The 21269-nt window shown below is 38.5% G+C and overlaps 1 protein-coding gene across 1 annotated transcript in view; it reads right to left on the bottom strand.

The window, feature by feature from the left end:
* Nucleotides 1-21269, bottom strand: part of PRKN (parkin RBR E3 ubiquitin protein ligase) — a 710634-nt gene that overhangs the window by 51370 nt on the left and 637995 nt on the right. The window lies entirely within an intron of this gene.

The raw sequence follows: 21269 nt of genomic DNA, 5'->3' as shown, positions 1-21269 counted from the left end.
AAAAATAAATGCAACAGTGATTTTGCATTGGGTCATTTATCAGGCTCTTTTCATGCTGCTGAGAGCATCAAAAATTCCCAGACTAGTCCATTAGGGTTAAAAATATTTTCTTCCTTGATCTTCAGCAATTGTATGCAGAATAACTTTGAAGTCATTGTCAAGTCACCAGCTGGATAATGAACTGAGCTCCTCATTTCTTCCCACCAGAATCAACCTCCCTGACTGTATTCTTTTTCTGAGGTACAGTTGACGACAAAAGGATATTAGCATTCTCGTAGTCTTCTTTCTCAAAGGAATAGTATGTATTACATCCATCAAAGAAACTTTTCTCATAGAAAGGCTGATGGAAATGGTTTCAGTACAATCCTTGTATGTTAAAAGACCTACTCATGAAGTTACTACCTATGTTTTCTTGCTAAAAATTGAATGGGTATGCAAGCACCACTAGCAGGACTTGCAGTTTACCTTAAAGATACCACCTCACTCATTTAAGAACTATGTGCCTACATAGTTTCAAAACTGTATCTATAAATTCAAACATATGCTGAGCTGAAACCTATAAACAGGAGTAAGAAATTCCTAAACTACAAAACATCTCATCTTCTACAGCTCTCTTTTTAGAATTTTCTTGGAGAGAAAGTCTATATTTCCTACAGGCAGTGAAATGAACTTGGGATGTCAGTGACTGGTTTTTGTTGACAGATTAATGGACAATTAATGAATTTCTATTATATCTTAAGATGCTTAAAAAGCTATTTTAAGCTTAAATTGATGCAATTAAATAGACTTACTTTATATATATATGTATATATATTTATATATTATTCCACACAACTTAATTTAGCACATCACGTGTGAGAAATATATCAATTTTATTTAGACTATATTTTTAATCCAACCGCTTTGTGGCACTGCAAGCTGAACATAAAACACCCTCAATGTTTTCCGAGTTGTTTAGAATACCTAAGTAGAAAATGGTTTTCTTTGTCTCTTTATCACAATAACATCTTAAAAAAATTATGACATGTCTATATATCTTAACAAAAGAAGCGCTTGGCGGGAGTAGCAGGGACTCAGTTGTTATTTCCAGCTACTGCTTCCTCCTGATACAATTCCACCATTTTGATAGGAACAATGTTATTCTATCTAGAATAACCTATTGTGTCCATTGCATTACAGCTGAGAAATTACACTTTTTCTTCCACTGGAATCTAAACAGATGTGATCTAGCTTGTCTAGGTATTGCACAAAGAAATAAAACACTCAGTATTGTACAACAGCGTATTACAGAGATAAAATGGTGCAATCCTGATAAAGATATAGAAAAGGAAAAAAAATATTATTTCATTGTGAGAGTGTTTTGTGGATAACAAGCAATAAAGCAACTCTTATTTTGTGTGCTATAATTAATGGACAGTGCAGACTGCAGTTTTGTATTTTTTAAGTCTGTGTCATCTCTAACTGTCCTTTGTGTTTTTTTTTTTTTTGTCTTCTTTTCTCTGCAAGTTTTTTCCCTGAGATTCTCTTTTTTAACTAACTTTGGTTTCCAGTTTCTCTTTTCTTTGGAAATCTAATCTGTGATCAGCTCAAATAACATTTTTACAAAGGTGCTGCAGTAACTTTAAAATTGGTTACACTGTGCAATCATACGTCTAGCCCACACTTCAAACTATCCTTATATATTTAAAAATAATAGGACTTGGAAAGGCACCCTTGGAGAAACCGTAAAAAAATGAGGAGCAAAGAGGGTTGGGTAGAGCAACAAAGCTCTGGGAGATGAGTAGATGGAAAAAGACAGAGCTCAAAGTTAAACTTCACCTGTATTAGTGGCATTGATGCAGAATCACAGGTTGTTGTTTGTTTTTTTTATTATTTATTGCTTGCTTTTAGAGGACAGCACATGAAGAATGCCTAGGAAAATGTAATATTTGATGAATTTTTGATGACCGCAATGCTTTAGACTCATTTAGTAAACAGGTGTAAATGTGTGCACTTCCCTCTTTTGTTTCAAGAGTTGACCATCTTGTGAGATAAATTGAGACAGATTTATACATTCAGGTCTGATAATAAATACGCTACTGTAGGAAAAAAATCCAAGTGTCCAGGATACCTTAGGAGTTTACATTTCAGGTGAATGAAAACAAGACAATAAGAAGAAAATAAATGATATACATAGAGCTATGAATATTTAATCTGTGGAGGATGTGCCCCGGGATTGGAAGGGAATTATTGGAGAGTGTGGGGACCAAAAGGGAAACAGGACCCATTTCCCACAGTGGCAACAATGCTGAGGAGCTGCATGATCCTGAGCTCACAGACTGAGAGCACTGCACATTCACGGACAGTGATGACAATCTGCGGCATTCTGAATTAATAACAGTAGCAACAGCTTTTTTTTTCTAGATTGTTCACCTAACAGAAGAAAGTGGAGATGACAGCTTAAGTACAAAACTTGTTAAACTCACTATATTGGACAAGTAAAAAACAATTACTGGTACTTCAGTTTTTTTATCTGAATATTCTGCTAACATGGCAGAGCATTAAAACACACATATCTTTCCTAACATAAATCATTGACTACTTCTTATTCTTACTCACTGCTCATTTCAAACATTTAGTGCTAGTTGATTGTATTGTCTGCATGGCATTGCAATCTGAATTCTCCACATTTCTGCATTCTTAGTCATCCTGCATGTAATCCACTAAACCAGCTTTCTTTACTCATACCACAATTGGAATTTTAAAGCCATTTGGTATCTATTAATAAAATCAGATGTGTTTGAAAAAACCTTTGTCATATATTTAAGGCAATAAGAAGACTGTTGATAGGAAGATTGACTTTTTTTTCCTTCCAGGCCAGATTATGCCCTAAACTAATCTTATTGATACTTAACTTGGGCAGCATGTTTTATAATTAGACTGTACATTTCCACTAATGACTCACCACAGTAGTGATGAGTGAATATTGAATGCTTTCTAAACATTCCTGATGTTTCTCTTTCACAGATCCAGAGCCACTTTCTAATAAGGTTTTAAGTTAAGATAGTCCTTTAATAATTCATGGTATAAATAGGTTGCATTTAAAATAGGTAACATTAAGGCAACATTTGAAAATAATTTTGCTGATACATTATAAATGTATTTAAAAGAATGTAATATGCAAAGATAATAAGGAAAAAAACTCTTCAGAAACCTCAACTCTAAGCTCTACTTTAAGACATAAAATGGGCATAGGTTATCTAAGGTTAAATATTTAAACATGGGCACCTGACATTGAACACCTGTTTCCATATTTAAATTTTAGGGCTATGTGAATTAATATTTCCCAAAAGAAGATGATCCTGCAATTAAGTCACTCTCTGGGACACTAAATATCTTACTTTTGTTTCCATTTCTCTCAGAGAATTTTTTTGCTAGGCTACGGTTCCCAGAGGTACTGTTTTACCATACAGGTTGGAGACAAGCCATCTAATGTGAGAAATGCATCTATATGCCAAGGCAACAAATATCACCAAGAAGCTATTGACAAATACCTACCTATTATAATAGTGAATAATAGTCTATCATTTTTCGTGCCACCATTTGGATTTTAGCGACAATTTTAGACATGAAAATATGTCCCTTAGCTACTTGTCAGTTTTATAAGTTGACTGTAGTAGTAGCACAAGCCGAAACCTTTACACCGGGACCTTTGTCTTGAAAACTAGATCACATTTACTCTTTAATAATCTTCATCTTTTGGTCAACAAATTCAAGGTTTAAAAGTTTAAAAGAAGCACAAAAGAGAAGGACTAACATGAACTCCTGATTTAAAAATAATTAATGATTTAGTTAACTACAGTAATAATCTAAAACTATCGAAGGTTTAGAAAATGTACCTTAGTATTCATGCATTCTGAAGGAATACAATGGGTATGCAATTTTATTCTTTCTCTGCTGACGCTATCAAAATGGACCAAAAATGTATAGCTATATTCATTCTACCCCCAGGCAGCTCTAACTGTGGTATGAAAAAGAAATCATGTATGCTAATAAGTATCAAACAAATGGTACCATAAAATCCTATCCATTTATATTAGAATCCTTTTTGTGATCTGGAAGAAAGTAATGAAAACCCCAGCAAATAGAGTTTACAAGCCTACGTGAGGCTTGGGAACATTTGTCACATAACCTCAGACACATCTATCATTAGAGGTCAGCAGTGAAAAAGAAAACAGATTCCCAGAAGCCCTAAAGAAAAATGTTCTTGAATCAGCAAGGTCATGCAGCAGTGTGTACTCAAGAAACACTAAGGTCTATCACATCAAACAATGGCAATGTATGTGCTATTGAAACCTGAAAGATGGTGGTGGTTAGCCTCAGCTTGGAGTGCTGAACTTTTTCTGTCTAGATACATCTTGACAGCATACTTCTTTGGTCACTCATGCTAAGGACAAATCTAATTCCTTTCCTAGTTTAACTGGTCAGCTTTATCCTCACAGGAGGCAGCATACTTCCAGTGGCAACACAATTTTCCCAGCAAAGCAAGAAGTGCAAAAGCACTACGAAATGCAAAAAACCACAAACCCCTCATGAAATGAAAACATCTGCTGCTTATGGAGGGTCCAGTACAAGGCCTATGTACCACTTTAATCCTCCTTAGATCTTTATGTTGGACCTCCTACTCAGAGGTGAATTATATGGAATACATTAACAAAAGCATGAGAAAGCAACTGTGTAATTCGGAAGGAAAACCCCAGAAAATCTGAAATATATTTCTTTATTATTCATAATGCTTTGGCATGATTAAAGTTAATGTTTTGTCTTTGTGTACTTAATCAAAGGCCTGGTTCAACTTCCTTCACTAAGAACTGCTGAGCTGCTGTACAGGCAACTGTATGGCCTTGCTTGCTGCCTCAGGTTGCTGTCCTCTCTTTGGACCTACATGTTCACCTCTATAGTGTGAAGTCACTTCACTAAAGGACTGAGGCTCCTGGTTTACAGTTCATCTCTGTAACAAACGAGCAGAGTTTGTGGAAGGTACTAACTCAGTTACTTTTTATTAAGTGAACGACCTGCAAAAAAGCCTACAGATAGCTGATAAGAAGAAATTCTTTCAGTGCAATGGTATTCACTCTATCATCCCCTTCCTTTAATGTTGAATGATTCACCTATGATGAAATTGTGAGGACTTCTCCTGCCTCCATAGGGTCCTAAAACACATCATCTCTATTTCCACTGAGGAAAATGGTCAGAGGCGTAGAACTGTCTTTGTGCTTTTATAACCTTCCACTTTTCTGTGGCATAGACTCCTGATCCACTTTGACAGGTTAATACACATCACTTATAGGGAATGTCACCCCTGCTAAGCTAACTGTCTTGCACAGAAGGCAACCTATTGCCCTGAATCAATTCTTTTCAGGGACAGAAGACCTGAAACTGAAGACTCATTCTTGTTAATCTTGTGCCTGTACTTCCTGGGGCTCTTATCCCACACCAATAAAACGGAAAAAAATGATAAGAAGAAAGTAAAAATGCTCTCAGGTTCCCATGAAAAGAAATAATCCTCAGCATCAGTCAGAATTTAGAAACTGATTGTAAAAAGATTATCCAAGTCATCACCCTTGCCATGAGCTATGAATTTCTTTTCGTTTTCTATTTTTGCTTTTTGGACATGTACATTTCAAAATAAATGTCTCCCAAACTTTTTTTGTGAGATTTCAGCCATTATCAGACTCTGAATGATAATTTGTTATTTCATATTGCAATTAAATATTCCTTTTCACCTTTCCTCTGTGTTACATATGTCTACTGGTACTTGACTTATAGCTACTTATTACTATCACTGTTGCATGTTGAACTGCTTTATTTTTGTAATTCCTACACTAAGCAGGTTACGGTGGTTTGAGTCTCTTAGATAACCATCAATAATGTAAAATAAAGTATGTGATAGACATAAGTGAAACGATCTAAAAATATTGACTTGCATGTGTTAAGTACTTGGCATCAGTATTAGCAAGTCAGTACACAAAGCATGACACAGTTATATTACCATAAGTAGTAAAGAAGATTAGTGTGTTTTATCTCTTTATTTCATCACACAGAAAATCACATCTTAATACTGCTTTCTGTGTGGGGCAAGAATGTACTGTCAATTAGTAATACTTCTGTTTCTTACTCATTTGCTGGATTGCTATGAGTAGTAATACTGTAATGCTTACTTAAGATTTTCTCCCACAGAAAGGCTGTTCATCCATCATTCTCTCATTATAAAAAACGCAACATGCCTTCCCCTCACTTTCACCATCATATAATTTCTTTCTCTTCTCCTGTCAAACCAAGACACTTCTCAGATGTTGTTGTCTTTTGAACCTTTATTAAATCTTCACCCTAGTCTTCCTCTTGACTGCTGCCATACTCATTCTTTTCACTCTTTCCATTTTCATTCCCTTTGGCCTGTTTGGGCTTTAGATTTTGCTGACTTTTATCATAACTACTGTCCTTCCTTTGTTTTCACAACTCTGTCCTCTTCATGCTCTCTAGAAAAGCTAGTTGCTCTTTCAGCTTAAGCAACATCTTGAGCAAACTCTTCACTTTTTTTTATTGGTTTTGGGTGGAACAGTTCTAAGGACTTTGTCCTTAACTTATTTTCTTCTCTTTGTATAATATATTTTGGGGTGATTTGTTCTGTAGATGTATGTTTAAGACGACAATTCACAGGCCTCCTTCTCTACTTCATGCTTGCCTTTTCCATCCACACTGTTTTTCATGTATCTCCAATGTCTTCTCATAGATTCCTAGCTATGCCATAAAATTAAATACATTTAAATTAGAACTCTTTATTTTTCTCCCTATTGCATCTTTTGATTTCTGTGGGCAAGAGGACTATCTTTAGATGTATAACTTGCCACTCACCATTCATGTTTACCTCTTTCATTTCTTTCCGATGCTTTGAAGTGTTTTTCCTATTCATACACATACCTGAAAATGTTTGATGAGAGCTGTGCTATCTTGTGTTCTGGTTAATAAAATATCTTCTTTTCTTGCTTGCATTCACACTGCTATTGCAGAGATCATCTACCTAACCAGTAACTTTAGTCATGTCACTCTCCCTCTGCATCTTCCTTCACTTTTTTTTCTTTACATATTTAACCATAAGCTACTTGTCATCTTTGAAAGACCTTTCACAGACTATTGTTTCTTTACATACCATTTGTCATTCACCAACACAAAATATTGATTCTGATCCTTATCAGTCCACTGTGACAATGTCAGTCTCAATCATCTAACTGTGTTATTGCTTTCCACCTTAGTGCACTTCCAGCTCAGAAAAGCTCCCTACAAATAGCCACACAGAATTTCTTTCTCCAATTTCACATCCTTGTCAATGAAGCATCTGTTTGCTTTAATGTCTACCTACAAAAACACATGTGAACAATTAGGACACTTATCTGCTGAGATTCCTGCTTGCTGTCCTGTCATATTACTTCCCATACACCCTCACTTCTCTATCTGTTGTCTTGAGTCTTCTTTTTTTATTTTTGTTACTGGTTTTTTTGATAGCCTTCGCAGCGGGATTTGTTCCTTGGCTAGTCCATATGAATTGCACAGCACAAAAAAGCCCCTGCATGTCTGAATACAGGTATGAGTTTTACAGAAACACCATATTTGAGGTCAGAGAGGGAACAGAATGAGATTAATGAAGTTAACAGTTTCAAACTCAGTATTACACTTATGTTTTTATTATAGCTACTTAATGCTTAAAGCTCTTTTCAAAACAGTTTAAAACTGCAACCACTACAGAAAGTCAGATTTATTATAAAATGCACAAAAACAAACTTTTGCATTAAGATATAAACTGCATTCAACAATTTAAAGTTCAGCTTTGAGACATACTTAGACAAGTGATGGGATAAAAAACCCCCAAAATTCTCAGTTCCCTTTCCTATCCGTTCTTGAAAAATCGTACTGATGATACAAAGTAATTATCAGCAATTTAAAAAAAAATATTATTCCAATACTGATGTCTTGGCAATTGCCTATCATTATCCTTAGTAAGCCTATAGGAGCCACTGTTTAAAATCTATAGCTGTATTCTTAGAAAAATCAAAAACTTTCGAAAGCATCTTGACACGCACTGTCTCTTTACCCTAAATGACAGCGACAAGATGCCCAAGATACTTTCCAACCAGACAACAGAACAAAAGCACACAGATCTATAATTAGGTGTAAATTCTTTGCCTGAATGAAAGGCTATTATTGAGCCTGAAAATGGAGTTTGGAAATCTAGAGTGCTACCTGTGCAATGCTACACATTATAACGAAAAACATTAGGGAGTCTATTATACAGAGGCAACCACACACCCACACAATAAAAGCAGTGTGCTCATGTTGTCTTTTTTTTGTAAAGCTTTTTGGAAAAAATGATAATAATAAAAACATATAGAGCAATTTTGAGTTAGGAATTCAAAGGCCATAAAATCATTATCTGACACAGGGAGAACTATCATATGGAAAATTACTACCTTCAATATTATCTTGAATGCTTGAAATGCTTTACAGAAAAATGAGAAACATTTTTTTCTTATTACTAAGCTTTCAAAAAAATTTTGTATGTGCAGTACCATTCTACTAGAAAGAGCTGCACTTAGCTCTATGGTGTGCCAAGCACTCAGATGTGCAGGTGACAAACAGTATCAACCATTCACAGAAAGTCCTGGGAGCCTGGCTGACTGTTGGAAGCTTCCGATAATGTCTTCAGAATTTAGAAATGTCCTTTCATTTTTTCATCTTTGTGAAAAAGGAAGACTGACATATTAATAAGTAGAAATGTAAAACAACCTAACCGCACTAAGCTACTAGTCCGTGAGACATTATCTCACTGTGCTTCCTACAGTCTTTGTGATCCTGATTTGTTACCAGGGCAATATGATTTATGTACTACAAAACAGTAGCCTGCCTCTCTATTACCCACAGCATCTTCTTAAAAACATGTAAGTTGTCTTAGCACTTCACAATGTCTAAATCAGAAGAAATTATTTGTTTTCTCCTACATTCCACTTAAATCACATTGACTAGACTTATTGACGGGAAACGTAAGGAACAGGACTGTCATGGCTCTATAAAGTAACTGGGGACTTTGCCCCTTTTAAATTTAAGTCACAGTTTCTCAGTAGTACAGCAAAATTGTCTGCACAAAGCATTGTGACAAAGCCACGCTGTCATTTCAGTAGTGGCCCACATGTTTTGAAGTTTTTCAAGGTACTCTCTATAAGTCACTTCTGAGCCATGAACACTGAACAAGAACCAGAAAACTAACGGGAAAAAAAAATCAGACCAATTTCAGTTCTATAATTTATTTTAGTGGCAGAGAAAAGTCTATACGAGTTTTTACTGTCTTTGTTTCCACCACATAACCTTTAGAAAATTATTTCCAGTTCAGCTTTCCCTTTTAGTTCTAAGGCAGCAGCTACAGGACATGTAGAATAAGAATGTCAACCCTTCTCCACTATGAGATCCAAACTACATTTTAAATGACAATTCACAGATGAAATTACAAAATCAGGATCTTAGACTAGTTACTTAAGTAGTTCTTTCAGCTATGATAATAAGAGGTTAGCAAACCAAAAAAAAAAATAGCATAAAAGAGGAGGAGAGAAGTATCTGTGCTGGAGCTGGTAAATTATAACCTCTTCTTATTCCTGGATTCAAAAGCTATCATTGGCTTTAAGTTGATCAAATTCATGTATCATGTTTTTCTTAAAGTGGTGGTGTGCCACTTTTGATTGAGTGAAAGGAAGATGGTTAGGAGTAAAGGAATGCAGTAAACACTGCAGCAGGAGATATCATCTTTACTATAACACACTCTCCATTCCTTTATGATACTTTGAGGGTTCAGTCTTAAGTTGGTATTGAGTTCTCAGAGACACATAACTTTGAACTTTTTACTGTGGAAACCAAGGCCCATTCTGATTATTGTTGGTTTTTTCCCTTATCTTGTTTGGTTGGGGTTTTTTGTTTGTTTGGTTTTTTTTTCTTTTTTTTTTGGGTGTGTGTGTGTTTTTAATATTAAATATTTAAAATATTTTAAAATGGAGAGGTGCATGTTGCTCAGCAGGTCTGAAATCTCAATGCTGTCTTGCATTTCTGGAGCCAGATCTTCAGCTGGTATAAACTGATATAGATGTTTTGTTTCAGTGAAGCAAAGCCAATTTACTTCAACTGGGAATTGAAACTACATCTGGTAAAGCATTCTTGGATCTTGGATACATAATAAAAATTAATATTCATTCAACAAATAGTTACTGTAGATAATTAATAACTGAAACACTCACTAATTTTTCATCTGTCAAGTGGAGAAGAGTCTATTTCAGTTCTATACCAAATATACAACTAGTTTCTAACAAAAATCTGTTTTTCCTTGAATAAATGTCTTCATTTATTTTTGCTAAGGCTTCTTTACTAAAGAAGACATAGAAGGGTAAATTAAAGTACTAAGTGATGGATAAGTTTTAATATAATTTTTCTTTGTTTTGCTCATGTGTACCTCTCTACAAAACATGCTGAGGTTGGAGTGAGTGCAGGTTTATGAAATTAAACAGAAAGACCACATGTTATCACTTTCTCATTCAGTTCACAGGAAACTCCAAGTTGCCTAGCAAGCAACAATAAAAGACAGAGCACTAAATCTGATAAGGTTTGCAAGCACCATCAGAATGGAACAACTGGTCTGAACTCAATAACAAGATGCAAATGTATACATTTTTTAATTTACAGCATTGAAAGTAAAAAAAAAAAGGACAGTCTCTGTGACTGGGCAATGTGTAAGGTACTGTGAAAAGTGCATTCTTGCTGAATGGATCAAATCATCAGCACGACTGAACATCTCTCACAATTAATCATATATATATATGTGCACCAAATGGAGAGATACACATTTTTTGCTTTATCACAGATGCTGCAGCTTCACATTCACAGGGTGCAAAGTTCTTTAAGGACTAAGAGCTATTTTATGTATTTATTTCTTTTGCAATTCCAGTGGTACAGTAGAAGTTCTTACCCAATTTTGCATGCACTGCATGGATAGTATGGAATATGCTTTCCTATTACTGAATGCTTAATGACTTTCTGCATTAGTTTGAAGGCCTAAGGCAAGGAGCGGATGGTTAGTACATTTGACCAGTCATTAAAGTGTCTCTTGCTGGAAAGAAAACCCTCTAAGCCAAAATGGTACTTGGGTCTTACATTAGCTGGCTATCTGACCCCTACACCAAAGTTTTTATATAAAAAGTAGCTTTTTGAATAATGCTTTAAAAACTGGAGAAGGAGGTGGGAAATTCTCTTTTCACCTTGTTGCAAGAAGGTGACACATGCTGAAATCCAAACTGTATGCTAAAGACTGCTGCAAGGATGTTTCCAGCAAGAAAGGGGATAGCCCTATTTTCTGTAGATGGAGGTGAATTTACAGTTACAAAAAAAAAATAATTAAAATTACCATTTTAATTCAACAGAATAAGCTCGAAATCATAACACTTTTTACTTTTTTTTCTGCAGCCTTCTTTGGCAGTGCAATCTGAAAAGTTTGATTTGAAAAGTTCAACAGTTGGTACGGGAGACAGACTGTCCACACTATTAATGTTTCGGGCTTTTATTTCAGACCAGCTTTAGCCTGTCTTGAGGATGGAGTGCTCATTAGCAGCAGGAATGCATGATATAAGCTCCTGGACCTCATCCTTCAGCTTAATTTCTTCAGGACAAAAGGTCAGTTGATGTGCCCTAAGATCACGCTATGATGTGAATCAAAGTGCAGTGAGTGGGAAAAATCAAGAAATTTGCTTCAAATAGGCTCTTCTGAGATGAAACTTTAAGGCTAACACACATTATGATATTCTGAGATATTATGAATTTTAAACAACATTATTTCTTCTCTAAAGTTTGTAACTCTAATGGAAAAAAGAATGTTCTCTCCTCTGCTCCTTTCCACAATTACTCATCCTGACACTTTGTGGAGAGTTTTGAACTGATCAAATACAAGAAAGAAAGACAGAAAGAGAGAAAGAAAGAGAGAAAGAAAAAGAAAGAAAGAAAGAAAGATAGAAAAGAAAGAAAACACATTTTTGTACTAGTGTTGTATTCTAAACAGTACCTTTTTAAATCTTTCTAATCAAAAAAAAAAAGATGAGTACATAGAAAATTAAAAAACTGTTTGCATGAAGGACCCCAACATCTGAAAGGAAAACAGTTTAATTCTTATCTTCTGATTATGGATTAAATCTGTTTCTTCAAATAGTTCACAGAATCACAGAACCACAGAATATGCTGAGCTGGAAGGGACCCACAAGGATCACTGAGTCCAACCCTTAGCCCTGCACAGGACCATCCCCAAGAGTCACATCATGTGCCCCAGAGTATCATCCAAAAGCTTCTTGAACTCTGTCAGGCTTGGTGCTGTGGCCACTTCATGGGGGAGCCTCTTCCAGTGCCCAACCACCCTCTGCGTGGAGAAGCTTTTTCTAATATCCAACCTAAACCTCCCCTGACACAACTTCAGGCCATTCCCTCAGACCACTGTTGCCGCTGTGTTTTGGTGCTGAAAAAAAATCTCCAGGAGCAGTTAATTAGGGGTGAGATAAGAAAGGGTTTATTTGCCAAGGCTAAGATGTTATACAACGCGCGCAGGCCGTGCCTGAGAGGTTACATTTTATAATACCATCCATCCAATCCCAGATGTGCCTACCCTTTGGCCTTTCCTCTGGACCGCCCTGGGTCCACCTCTTTGAAATGAGTCTGGGGTCTTTTACTTCATCATCTTCACCATCTTCAGAGCACAAAGGGTACATAGTTACCTAATTTTTGACCGTATTCTGTGGTTTAGGCCCTGATATGCTGTTCTGTCAACTGTCTAGGCCTTGCCTTGACAAAAGACTAAACAATTCTGCTGTATTCAGAAGCAGGATTGATATGGGGAGCATAGAATGGGGTAAGAGGGTTAGGGAATGTATAAACAAGGGTGATGGAGAAAGGGAAAGGAACAAGGGACAAGGGGGGGAAGGTTGCTGCTTTTAAAACTTACTTATAAAACTTACAAGTCTTACAAATATTAGAAAAAGAAAAAACCATTAGGGGCTTAAGGCATCACCACTGTCACCAGAGAGATCAGTGCCTGCCCCTCCTTTTCCCCTCATGAGGAAGTTGTAGACTGTGATGAGGTGTTCCTTCAGTCTTCTCTTCTCCAGAATGAACAGACCAAGTGACCTCATATGGCTTCCCTTTGAGGCTCTTTAGCATCTTTGCTACCCTCCTTTGGACACTCTCTAAGAGCTTAATGCCTTTCTTCTATTGCAGTGCCCAAAACTGCCACAATATTCCAGGTGAGGCCACACCAGTGCAGAGCAGAGCAGGACAATCCCCTCCCTCGACCGGCTGGTGATGCTTTGCCTGATGCCCCCCAGGACACAGTTGGCCCTGCCAGGGCACTGCTGACTCATATTCAACTTGCCATTGATCAGGACCCCCAGATCCCTTTCTGTGGCACTGCTTTCCAGCACCTCATTCCCTAGTCTGTACAAACAGCCAGGGTGGCCCCATCCCAGGTGCAGAGTCTGGCACTTTCCCTTGTTGAACTTGTGAGGCACGGGATTATATTATTGGGTCAGAACCAACTTAGGTGTGTGTATGTGTGGGGGGAAAGGCCAGGTTGTATCCCACATGGCAGCCCCTGCAGCCTTGTGGAGAGACCCTGGAGTAGCTGTCAATCAAAAGGGCAGCCTGGGGGCACACCCACACTGTGCTCCCTGGAACCCCTAACCCAGCCTTAGGTTGGCTGGCACAGGGAGAGCACTGCCCCTCACCTTGCCCTGGAGCCACAGAGTGGCCAGAGATCCGGAAGTCCCATCTGGGAGGGGTGGTCACAGCACTTAAAAACAGCAGCACATGGTCTCCACCTTGCTCTTGGGACCTGCCACCTGCCTTGTGAAAGGTACAACTCTTGGGTGGTAGCTATTTAATAATCTATTTTTCTCTTATTCTCCTCTCTTCTTACTCTCTCTTCTTCTCTTTCTTTACAACTTCTTAATATTATTAACTAATATTATAATATATTATTTAATTTTATATAATACATAATAATATATTATTAATAATAGTAATATTATCTTTATAACTTGAGACTGGTGGGTTGGACTTTGCTGGGTTGTATGGGTTGGCATATGCTGGGTCATAGCTTTGGTGGAACACTTTGTTTTGACTTTATGTTACCCTTCTAAACTTTTGCCAAGACCATTATTTTCTCCCATATTTTCTAAACTTGTCAGTAAAAGTATCTCCTGAGAAAACTTGTGTAGGTTCTTCCTCTTTGCTCTGCCTCAAGGTAATAAGACTGAAGGTTCTCAAAACATTTGGTCGGCAAGTTTTTGGAGCCTTGTATATTTTTAAAAATAAAACTCCTAGCTGAGCTTGTGGCTCTGGGGCTGGGGTTTTACAGAGTTTCATGTAGTTGGTGGTCAAGGTCTCTCTACAGAGCCTCCCTGCCTTCGAGGGAGTCAACAGCTCCTCTGAGTTTTCTGTCATCTGCAAACTTGCTTAGTACCCCTTCTAGTTCTGCCTCCAAGTCATTTATGAAGATGTTGAAGAGCACTGTGCCCAAGATGCAGCCCTGTGGAACCCCACTAGTGACAGGTCACCAGTCTGATGTTACCCCATTCACTATTACCCTCTGTGCTTCACCCGTGAGCAAATTGCTCACCCACCACATGATGTGTTTATCCAGCTGTGTGTTGGACATTTCGTCCAGAAGGATCCTGTGAGGGACAGTATTGAAATAGTGAAATCCAAAAAGATTATATCAACTGGCTTCTCTTGATTAACTGGGTGGGTTACTTTGTTATAGAAGGAAATCAGGTTTGATAAGCAGAACTTTCCTCTCATGAAGCCGTGCTGGCTGTGACCAATGACTGCGTTGTCTTTCAGGTGTTTTTCAATATGTCCCAGAATAATCTTCATAACTTTAGCAGGAACTGAAGTGAGACTGACAGGCCTGTAGTTTCTGGAGTCCTCATTCTAGCCTTTCTTGAAAATCAGGACAACGTTCACCAGCTTCCAATCAGCTAGGACTTCTCCAGATTCCCAAGACCACTTGAAAATCATCTACAAAACCGAATGGCCCTCTAGTTTTCACTAGCCTCACAAGGAGGCGTGTGTACGGTCATCAACACCAGTTGCTGTTCTTATGTATAATGCTAGGCGTGAGTGGTAGAGATTCGAAAACATTGAATTTTGTCCATCTCTAAAGGGGGGACTGACGCCTCAGAGTTTTTTTGGATTTTTTAACTTTTGTAGCTTTTAGAATAGTTATGTAGTAAATGTAGATTTTAATGTAGCTACATTATATCCCTTACTCTTTATCAATCCCTCTAAAATTCCATTAGCATGTTTAGTCTTCTTTTCAAGGTAGAATTGTAGAAAAACATCTTTGTTTAAGAACTTCTCACCTGACGCCTGAACCAGAAGACATCATGCAGACAAAGCAACCCTCAAGCCCAGAATTTTGGAGGAGCTCCAAGAACTGTGTGTGCTATGAAGACGATGAAGATGAGGAAAAAGGGGTCCCACACGCCCCCAGACCCATTTCCCAAAGGGGTGTGTTGGGGGGCAGAACCGGGGGTGGACAGATCTGGGATTGGATGGACCTCATTACAGAATCATAGAACCACTGTCTGGGTGTGCACGCATGGTATGTATTCCTCTAGGCCATTGGCCTTATTAAAGGACCTACTGTCTTTATCTTATCTTACATGCTAAATTGGCCTGGAGTTTTTCTTTCCGTGGTCTTTTAGGCAACATGTTACATTATGGTGGAATGGTTCAGCCTGGCTTTGAGCTGCTAAGTGCTGCCCAGAACAACTGGAAAGCTATGAAGGATTAGCTGGTAGTACATAAACCAGCTGATATTTAGAATTTGAACCCATGCAGATCTGTAATTTTCTCATTACTTACTATACCGTGATCAGTGATAAAACAGATAATGATGCTTATATTGTAAGGAGATCAACTCCATTAAGTGTCATAACTCTGCTGACTAAACTCTACCCAGTTTCTGTGGTTAGAGCTTCCAGTTAGCTAATTCCAGATCCATTGACTTAGGTTAGATTTATATAGAGATCCCACCAGATTTAGTTAGAGATTAATCTTCACTTAATCCCTTTAAGTTGTGTTCAATTTATTGTCTGCTTTGTTTCACAATTGTTATATCAGACAATGGTATGTCCACTGTTCTACTGAAATGAGCAGGCTGCAAATGAACCCATACTGTTTTGCAGATATCATGTCAAGTGGCTCACCAAGGAACTGTGCAAGGAGGTGTCCAGTAATGACCAATATCAGTTGCTTCACAAGAGAGAAAAGAGACCTTCCATAATCCACTTTCCTCTGGCTCTGACCTATTTATGTTCTGTTTGGCAATTTCTCTTTTGGCTTCTGATCCCATCTTGGAAATTTTTTCAAAGCAACTGTAGATCAAACTTTTCTGAATGGTAGCATTTCTTCAAAGAAGAAGTGAAATCTTTCTGGCGGACACAGTTGTCTCTTCCTCTGTAGCTGTATACCTGTTCATCAATTATGTTTTTTACAGCCAGTTTAATTTTTTTCCTTCTGCCACTGCTGCCTGGTCTATGCGGACAGTTTCATTGTAGTCCATGCAGCTCTGCTTTTACCTTTTCAGAATCAGGTACATGACAAGTCCTTAAATTCAGGACACAGAGCTAGATATTTGGGTTGCACAGCAAGGGCAACTCACCAGTGTGTATTAAAAAGCTTTTCTTTGTCAAGGATAAGTGTGGATGTTAGGAGCATGAATTTTACTACTGAAATGCTGATCTCCCTGCTTGTATATCAGAGATGCCTAAAATACCTTTGGACTTTGCTTGGATACTCAAACCTATAAACTACCTGACACATTTCTTATTCTCACTATTTGCTTTGACAGATAACAATGGGAATGTTTTCAGCAGAAATCCTCTACATCACTTGTTCTAGAACATAAGGACAGGGATGATTCTGCTTCCTCAACTATCTGAAAATGAAAAGGCATTCAGAGAGTGATTCTTTCTCTTGACTCACCAAAGCACTGCAGGGTCAAGGTGTCTGCATCTACAGAGGGGCTATGCTTCAAAAAGTAACCCAAGTAAAAAACTGATTATCAATCTCATACCATTTTAGCTCTCAGTATATGATATAGGAACAGACAGCTGTTTGGAAACTTCATTTCGGCTTGAAACTCTATTATCTACAGTACCACTTGATGCTCCTACATGGATGATCTCTCGGCTGACTGACTCTGGGTGGAGCTGTGCCATCTGAACACATGTGCCTTCTAAATTACTTGGACAGTATTGCTAGAGGTTCAGTGCCAAGTGACTGTAGGTTTAGACAGGCAGCATACCTAATATTGTAAGTGCTGCCTCCTTTGAAAAAATCCTATTCTCTGACAATGCTGAAAAACTGGCTTTACTTTCCATTCAACATGTGATTGCATCTGTTGGTGCTTAGAGAATTCCTCCCCCTCTAGCCAAATCCTCATAGCAATAAATGACCATTCAAATGGTGTTAGACAAGGAGGGTCCTCATCCACCTAGGAAATTAAACCCTCTTTTATTTAGATATTAGAAAAATAAGTAAGTTTGTTCAAAATTGAAAGGTCTGCAGGGACTCAATAGTCACAATGCTTCTTTTGGTATGTCTGATTTCATTCTGGCAAGTCCAATTAAATTAAACATTTTTTTAGAAGCACTGCAGAGTGTGGTATCAGCATACCATTTAGGGAGCCACACCTAACATGCTGCCTACCTGTGTTTGTATTCATATTCACTGTAAAATCTGGACAACTATCAAAATTATGTTTAATTTGTATATTGGCTGTCCAGAAGAGATGCAAGACTGCCAACAATTCAGAAAATGTTTGACTGCACAGAGTACTGATGGGAAGCAACACTGGACAAATTGCTTATGCAGGCACAGTTCTGGGAATTTTCTGCTCCACAGAATAATTAGCTTATTAAATCACTCACTGGAAGGCAATCAAATACCAAACCCTAGCTTCCAGTGAGGACACAACAAAGTTAACGAGTGTGGTTACTATCACTTTGTTACCTAGATTGTATGTGTCGTGGCTGTATCTAGTTGCAGATTTGCAGGAAGAAACGTTATGTATGCAAGTGTGTGTGTGTTTTACAGGAATAGGTTAAATACATATTATTGCTGTTGAAAGGAGTACCTAATCTTACCGTATGGAAATGAACTGCACTGCTAGAAAAACCTTTCCCTTTACCTCTCCATCAAAGTTACAGATGCATCCAGCCTTGGGTGATTTACAAACTCAGTCAACTAAGTCGTAGAAAGCATGCAGCCTTTGAGTTAGTTCTTCTTGGATATAGAATAATAATCACTAATTAATAATCAATAAGATGAATATCTGAGGGACTTATTCAGAAGGAGAACAACTATGTGTATTGATTAATATGGTACAAGGCCAACCTCTTCAGACAAGAGATTTTCTTTTTCCTAGGAAACTTGCTGGAGAATGAGAGAACAGAAAAAAATCTATGACTTTAAATCCATGGCAGTATTAATAGAAGTGAAATTGTTTAAGAGAAATCCCTTCTACTTTTCACTATTGAAAGATGTGTTTAAAATGACAGCAAAAAACCCCAAAAATATTTCTGTGTATGAAACTGCTGTGGTTCCTTATAGGACTTACTGAATTGAGGTGCTGTTCAAGGCACGAACCCCACTCAGACACGAACAAGTGCCAGAGCAGAATTACCGTTTATTCAAACTGCCAAGGTTTAAATACCACACCTGAACATGTCACGTGACCCTCTAACCAGTGACAATCAAGTATTGTCTGAGAACCCGGGAGACCACAACTCCCATGGTTCATTGCTACATTCTTCCTGCCACATCTCCCCCCTCTTTTTATTAACAAGTTGAGAAACAATACATTTTTAACATTCTTATTATAACCAATCTTATTTCAACTAATTATAAAAAACAGGGCCTATCGTCACAAGGCCTTTATTGAACTGTTTACAACTTTATTGGTTCGTGCAATATTCAAACAATCTCAAATTACCCAGGGTTTGTAGGTGTGGATAACCTTTTATCTGAGGGTGACTTTGTGTAATGGCATCATCTTTATTAAAAAGGGAAATGTGTTGGGTTGTAGATGTTGTGTCTGACGTGGTGTTGTTTGAAGTAGTGTTTAAGACGTCTTGCTATAAAGTGTACTTGCGTTCACACACACATACATGCGTCCACTCAACTTTCTCATTCATACTCCGGTGGCCACCGTTTCATTCTCTCCTTACACACGCACTCTTAAACCCTTATTGTGTTTGACTCATGGAGGTTTGGTTCTGTATTGGTTACTGTTTATATGTTTCTTTTGGTTTTGTATTGGTTACTGTTTATGTGTTTCTTTTGGTTCTGCATTGGTTACTGTTTATATGTTTCTTTTGGTTCTGTTGTATCATTTATTGCTTCTTTGTGATTATCCCTGTTTTAAGGAAATGTTAATGTAGATTTACACACATAGGGAACAGACCCATATCTCTTTCCCCCCCTTTTTTTTTTTTTCTTTTTCCCCACTGTGTGATGTCTTTACTCTTGTTGGTCATGTTTCTTCTAATCCAAATCCTTCACTTATTTCTTCTGGTGGTTGTTCCTGTTGTGGTGGAGGGCTAATATAAGGCCTGACACATCTAGAAGGGACCCATTGCAATTTGGTACCCTTGGATACACAGGGTATACCATTGCAATTTGGTACCCTTGGTACCCTTGGAGCATCTTTGGGCTTGTGTTGTATGAGGGTTTTGTTTGTTTTGCTTTCTCAAGGCTCTTGCAGTGACTGTGTATAAAGAGTTATGTGTTTCTGCAGTTGAAATTCTAACTGGTTGTCTGTTTGCTACTTGTTTAAGTTTGGCTTTCCATGTTGTGTATGGCATATTGTCCAACAGCATTTTAAAATAGTGAGAAGTAAATACTTGATTTGGGGCCCCTCTTATTATTATTCTTACCCCCTGGAACACAAAAGAACTTTTTATAATAGCAGATAATCTGTCAATTAGTAAAGTTGTCCTTTTGTGACTTAGAAAATTAAACATGGTAGTTGATAGCTGTATGTCTGCTGTGTTTTGCAATGTTACCTCTAGGTTGTTGGTTCTGTCAGGAGGTGGATGGTGTTGTCCCAGCTGAAATTCTCGCAGTACAAAACCAACAGCTGTAATCGCCAGCAACGCAGTCAGTACACGTGCTGTCCACTTCAACGTCGGTAGCTTTGACTTTGCTGATGGTCTGGGCTTGGGTAGGCAGATGTTCTGTGTGCTTTCCCAGTCTGCATCTTCTTCCTCGAGCTGAAATAGTAGCTGTAGCCATGTTTGCTGTTCTTCCTCTTTTGCAGGATTCAAAACTGCTTGTCCTTTTTCTGGTTCTCTTGTCTCGCTGAGTTCAGTTTGCCACAGCTCAGCTAAACTTTCTAGGGAGTCAATATCTCTTCTTCCTCCTCCATCAGGCCATCTTCGGTATAGAAGCTGTTTTGAGGCTGGTGAGGGCTGTGGGTTGGTTTCTGGGTAGGAGAGCCACAGTGATGCTTTAACTGTTGTGCATTTGTTGTGAGTTGGTTGAACTGGTGGTGACGGAAGAGGCACTTTCACTTCCGCCTCACGGTCGGAGTAAGCTTGCTGTGTCCATGTTGCTGCGTGGTTGTTCTGCAGTGGTCTCATGGCCGCTGCGCAGTCAAAGGGTGTTAGTGGACCACCCTGGCTAAAGGGAGCTAGGAGATTCTCTTCTGTGTCCTCTATAGACTCGCTGTCCATTTGTCCATCATAGTCATCCTCCCCCCTTCCCGGCGAAACACCTGAACCTGGGGGAGGCGGCCTCACTTCCGCCGCGCGGGAGGGGCAACATGGCGGTGCCTCCGGTGCCACTCTCCTTCTGCACGTTGACTGTGCGACTGCTGTGTAACGGTCACCCCGTAACGGTCCAGGGGTAGGTGCTGCTCTGTAACGGTCCCCGGCTCCAGCAGCACCGCTTGCTGCTCTGTACGGCATGGTCTCAACTGCAGCCATGGGCACTGGCATAAAGCCAGCATCCCACCCCACTGCCATACTCATGCTGCCAGCCCCCAAGCCATGCTCCTCCACACCACACGCTGCCACTGCACTGTTCCCCCCAAGGGCTCCTCCTCCCCCCCATCCCCCCTGACCAACGTGCATTCTCCCCCTGCCCCACTCGGTCGA

Source organism: Pipra filicauda, unplaced genomic scaffold, assembly GCF_003945595.2.
Source record: "Pipra filicauda isolate LSUMZ 115617 unplaced genomic scaffold, ASM394559v2 scaffold202_size1376763_pilon, whole genome shotgun sequence".
NCBI classification, from domain to species: Eukaryota; Metazoa; Chordata; class Aves; order Passeriformes; family Pipridae; genus Pipra; species Pipra filicauda.
Note: the sequence above shows the minus strand (reverse complement) of the source record. Positions and strands in the feature narration are given on the sequence as shown.